A 5,729-nucleotide genomic window follows, 5' to 3' on the forward strand; every position below is an offset into this window, starting at 1 on the left:
AAATCCAATGATTTTAACTCAACAAAGTCAAATCAACCTTGACCAATGCCCAATGATCCGCTGTCGCACACGGGTCAAAACGAGTAATTAGAAAACTGTAGTTTAGCGGAAGCGACAACTCGAGTATCGTATCGCAAGGATTCTTGTATTATTCTTAACCTAATGAAATTGATTTATGGGGGTTTATGTTTAGTAGTTTATTTAGAAAACAAAGCAAAAAAATGATTAAAATAAGAGATTATAAAATAAGTCAATCTACTGTTTTTGGTTTTCGGCTAATCACTGGTTTTTACCTACCAATTCCCTAAGCGGATTCGATCTCTATTCGATTCAAATTCGATTGACAAGCGCAATAGATATATGACAGATTTATATTCCTATATTCCGAATTAAGAAAACGGATAAATACAATAGTGAATTAAGCAAACACGATTTACAAACGCAATTTAACGACAAAGCGACGAAAACGGCGATTAATAGTTAAGAATGCAATCATATGAATTTAATCAAAACCATTCCATAAAATACATATTAAGCAAATGAAATTTCATAGAATAGAATTGAAAGAGAATGAAATTAAATTGATAGAATAAAAACCTCAAAGCCTTGGAAATTCGGTTACAGCAGATTGACTCTAAGAGATTAGTTCCTCTTCATGATCGCACAAAAGCAAAAAGTTATCGTGAATAATGTGTTTTTGCTACAGTGCCACGACTTCCCTTTTAAACAGAATAAGGGTTTCACTAATAATTCAAATTCGGCCGGAAAACCTAAATTCGGCCCAACAAATGGCCTAAAAGAAAATATTTCCTAAAGTACGAAACTTCAATGAATTATTTGAGACGTCTGCACTCCAAATCAGATTTTGTCTTCAACATAAAAGTTGTATCTCTTTCTCTTAGCTTTCCAACGCATGTTAGAACTTGCAAAACGACATTCCGTAGCTCAAGTTATGATCCGAACAGTGGACAGGTATCAAATAACCGCTAAAACTGAAAATAGAAAACGAAAATAGATTAAAGGCAACCATGAACTTAAATCTAAAAACATAATAAAATAGTAAAAAAAAAAAAGAAAAAAAAACTAGATAAATGCCCAAGTACAATGATAGAAGAATGTGCATCAAAATACACTGATCAAATTCCCCCACACTTGAACTTTTGCACTCCGAGCAAAATTACAATTTCAAAACAAAAGGAAAGAAAACAGAGCATGCACTTCCAAAAGTTTTCAAGATACAAGGTATAAGCATAATTCTAAGTCTAAGCTTCAAGAACATGGTATTAGTAAGCAACTTTTTGTGACATTCAAAGCAGATAGAGAAACAAATTACCAAAAAGTACATCAACAACAGTAAGATCCTCACAGGATATAATTCACTCAACTCTCAAGTGTTTAGATTAATTGTTTACACTTAAAACACAACATGAAAATTAGTACTACCATAAGCTTGAAAAAACTCTAACATTCACAATTGAAATACATGCACACAAAGATCAAAAGGACTTTTATTTGGTTGTAACGTGGCCAAGGTAAGGGTGAGATAAATCCTAAGGAGTACTAGGCTAAAATTCAAAGAGATAAAAGAGACTTGAAAGAAACTACGAGAGTTGAATTTACAAAATATTTCATTTACTCGAACAACTCTATAGCAATTGTTTTCTCTTCTCCTTCCTCTTTTTTTTGAAGGAGTATGTATTGAAATATTACAAACATAATTCTATTTTTTTTCTTCCTCTTATCCTTCTATTTTTTCTTCCTCTTATCCTTCTATTTTTTCATTCCTTTTTTTTTCTTTTCTATTTTCTTTTTCTATTTTTTTTCTTTTTCTGCCAACTTCTGAAACATTACAAACATAGTTATTCAACCCCACACAACTCCAAACAAGACTCTTTCAACCCTTTGAATAGGGTGATAACATTGTTTTTCACTTCTCGGCTTGTAATGAATTTTAAACAAAAAAATGATAATAGGCTCAAGGGGGTTTCAAACAAGGGATGCAATTATTTTAGGGTTGGCTTTTTGGCTAACTGGCTAAAAAACAAAAAAAAAACAAAATTGCCTTTATCATATCAGTGTGTACAAGTAAACAACAGCATCAACAAGAGTCAATTCAAGTTCTAGAGACTAACAGACATGAGTGAATCACAAAAAAAGAAAGAGATGGATTTTTGTATGTTATCCATATAAGGCTCAAAATCTCACAAGGTTAATTGATCTACCACAAATGATGTACAATTTAGAGTTTAGTCATTCCTATTATACTAAAAATGCACAGCAAATTTTTCACATCACACCGCAAGACTTTAGTCAAGAGAACTAAGAAAAATACTCATAATTGTAACTCAAAAACCAAAGAAAACAGCATGCAATTTTTTATTTTAAAGAAAGCAAACAAAAACCAAAACAGAGAAAAACTGAAAACAAAACAAAAAAAACAAAACAAATAAATGGTTCCCTCCCCCACACTTAAAACATACATTATCCTCAATAAAAGAGCATAAATATAAAATAAGAGTGAGAGAAAGGAAAGAGCACACCCGAGAAGTTAAGGCGGATAAGTGATTGTATAAGCAGTCTTTCCCAAAGAGAGCTCTTCTACAGTCTCTTCTTCCAAAGTCGGGTTCTCATGGAGTAGCTTTGGGTAGTGCCCATTGACCTTGAAATTTTGATTAGTGCATTTGCCTTGTATTCCAGGATCAAAAAAGTATCTTCGATAAGTAAAAGTGTTGAATGGGCATGTGAAAGTGATCTCCTTTTTCACAACATCAAGAATTAAAGGATTACAGGGCTGCCTCACTACTTTTGTTTCATCTTTAAGCGAGATCCTATGCATACATATGGATGAGCTAATATCACGAGTGTCACCCAAGGTCCATCCAATTCCCTTCTTATATTTCTGATTAAGTTGAAGCTTTGATGAATAATATGAATCCTCGGGAAGTGGTTTAGGCTCTAAAGAATGTGGTTGTTCAATGCATGGTATGTTTGGGGCAGCCGGAATGTCAAGAGCTTCAGCTACATAAACAACTTCATTTATAATATCACCCTGCAAGGCAACATCAATCTCAGGACAAACAACACAAAGGCTAGTGTTAGTATAATCATCACATGGGTAAATATCATCAAAACCAGATAAATTTGGAAAATCAGCTGAAAACAAATCAGAATAAGCTTCATCAACAACTTCAGAAAGCAACTCTATTTGAAAAACAGAATGCTCTTCCTCGTCAATCTTCTTATTTTCCAGTACTCTTTGTAGGAAAAGGATTGATGATACATACTTTTTTTCAACCTCAACAATAATAGGATGTTCTGGTTCTGTAACTTTTTCGGATCTCAAGGAAATTGCACTCACATTATAGCCTTTTGGATTAACTATTGTTTGGACATGTAGTTGGTTTGATCCTTGAGCTTGTTGCATGACATTCATTGAAGTGGCAAGTTGTCCAATTTGTGTTTGGAAAGTATGAATACTATAATTTGTTCGCTGCTGAAATTGGAGACTATTTATAACCATTTGCTTGACAGGTTCCTCTAGTGAAGGTTCAAAAGGTGAAAAGGTGGTTACTTGTGGAGGATTATATGGTGGTGGTGGTGGAATGGGTAACATTAATTGTTTCACTAAAGAGGTAAGTTCATCAATTCTGGTTTCTATAGCTTTGTTGGAAGAAGAAATCTGAATCTCATTCACACCTTTTGCTTGGACTATAAAATTATCCCTTGTTGTGAACTATTGGGAGTTAAGTGACATGTTTCCAATCAATGATTTGACAGCAACATGATATTCAATACACAAATCATTATAATCAACATCAGGAGCAACAAGTTCTCTCAGAGTTCTTTGGTCAGACATGTTAAACTCAATAAAAAGGAAAAAAAATTAACAATGAGAAAACACAACTAATTCAGCAATGCAGCAACAAATAGGAAAATACCGACAATGTCCCTATTAAGTAAAAACAATTGAAATACGAAAAAAAATTATTAAAATAAAATACAAAAAATACAAAAACACAAAAATTAATCTAATAACGTCAATTAAGAATTTTGAGAATTTTTGCAGAATTTTCTGAAACTACCAAAACAGAAATAAAATCATAAAAAATAGAAAAATAAGGAATTTCGGTTTTTAGAGGCTTTTGATTCTTGATTTTTCCCTAGTGAATCGACAAAGAATCAGAATAATTTGAGACGATTTTCTTAAAAAAAACATACTTTTTTTTATCCTAAAACGCCTAAATACCATAACGTAAGAAAGTTAGGGTCAAGAGTCCTCGGCAACGCCTATGATAATGGTTAGACTATAATAATGGTTAAAATCTACAAGAGTCCTCGGCAACGGCGCCAATTTGATCTGTTGCCGCATACGGGTCAAAAACGAGTTTAAAAGTGTAGTAAAACGGAAGTGACACTCGAATATCGTATCACAAGGACTCTTGAATGTTATAACCAAACGAATAAAAATAAGGGGGGTTTTAAGGTTCAAAACTTAAATCGATGATTATTAAAGGTAAAATCAAAATTGATAAATAAGCTAATCTATTGTATCGATTTCCGACTTATCATCGATTCTTATAATTTCAATTCCCTAGCGGATTCAACCCCATTCGATTACAATACCCACTGACAAGCGCAAATTGGTATTATATGATGTATGTTCCTAATTTCCGAATTAAGCAAACGGATTTAAGCAAACGCGAATTAAGCAAACGCGACTTACAAACGCAATTTAACGACAAAGCGACGAAAATGACGATTAATAGTTAGGAATGCAATCATACGAATTTAATCAAAACCATTCCATAAAATATAGATTAAGCAAATGAAATTTCATATAATAGAATTGAAAGAGAACGAAATTAAATTGATAGAATAAAAACCTCAAAACCTTGGAAATTCGGTTACAGCAGATTGACTATAGGAGATTAGTTCCTCTTCATGATCGCACAAAAGCAAAAAGTTATCGTGAATAATATGTTCTTACTACAGTACCGCGGTTTCCCTTTTAAACAGAATAAGGGTTTCACTAATAATTCAAATTGGGCCGGAAAACCTAAATTCGGCCCAACAAATGGCCCAAAAGAAAATATTTCCTAAAGTACGAAACTTCAACTAATTATTTGAGACGTCTGCACTCCGAATCAGCTTTTGTCTTCAACATAAAAGTTATAACTCTTTCTCTTAGCTTTCCAACTCATGTTAGAACTTGCAAAACGGCATCCCGTAGCTCAGGTTATGATCCGAACAGTGGATAGGTATCAAATAACCGCTAAAACTGAAAAATAGCAAAAGAAAATAGATTAAAGGCAGTCATGAACTTAAATCTAAAAACATAATAAAATAGTAAAAATAAGCAAAATAAACTAGATAAATGCTCAAGTACAATTATAGAAGAATGTGCATCAAAATACACTGATCACCCAACAACACAAGTCAAACTCAACAAGCCAATATCAAAAGCTCAACACAATTTATTTTGCATTTAAACAAATAAAATCAATTAAAATACACATTAAATTAAATTATGGTTGGTCAAAATCCTAAAACCTCATCAAAACACCAAATAAATGGCCATGAGATTTATCATAGGTCAAATAAGGTCAAAGGACCTTGGAGAAAAAATTTCATTATTTTTGGAAACTTAAAACTATTTTTTAACAATTAAAAATATTCACAAAAATAATTAAATCATGAAAGATATTAATAATGATCCAAAAAATAATTTT

The sequence above is a fragment of the Lathyrus oleraceus genome, chromosome 5 (assembly GCF_024323335.1).
Source record: "Lathyrus oleraceus cultivar Zhongwan6 chromosome 5, CAAS_Psat_ZW6_1.0, whole genome shotgun sequence".
Lineage (NCBI taxonomy): Eukaryota > Viridiplantae > Streptophyta > Magnoliopsida > Fabales > Fabaceae > Lathyrus > Lathyrus oleraceus.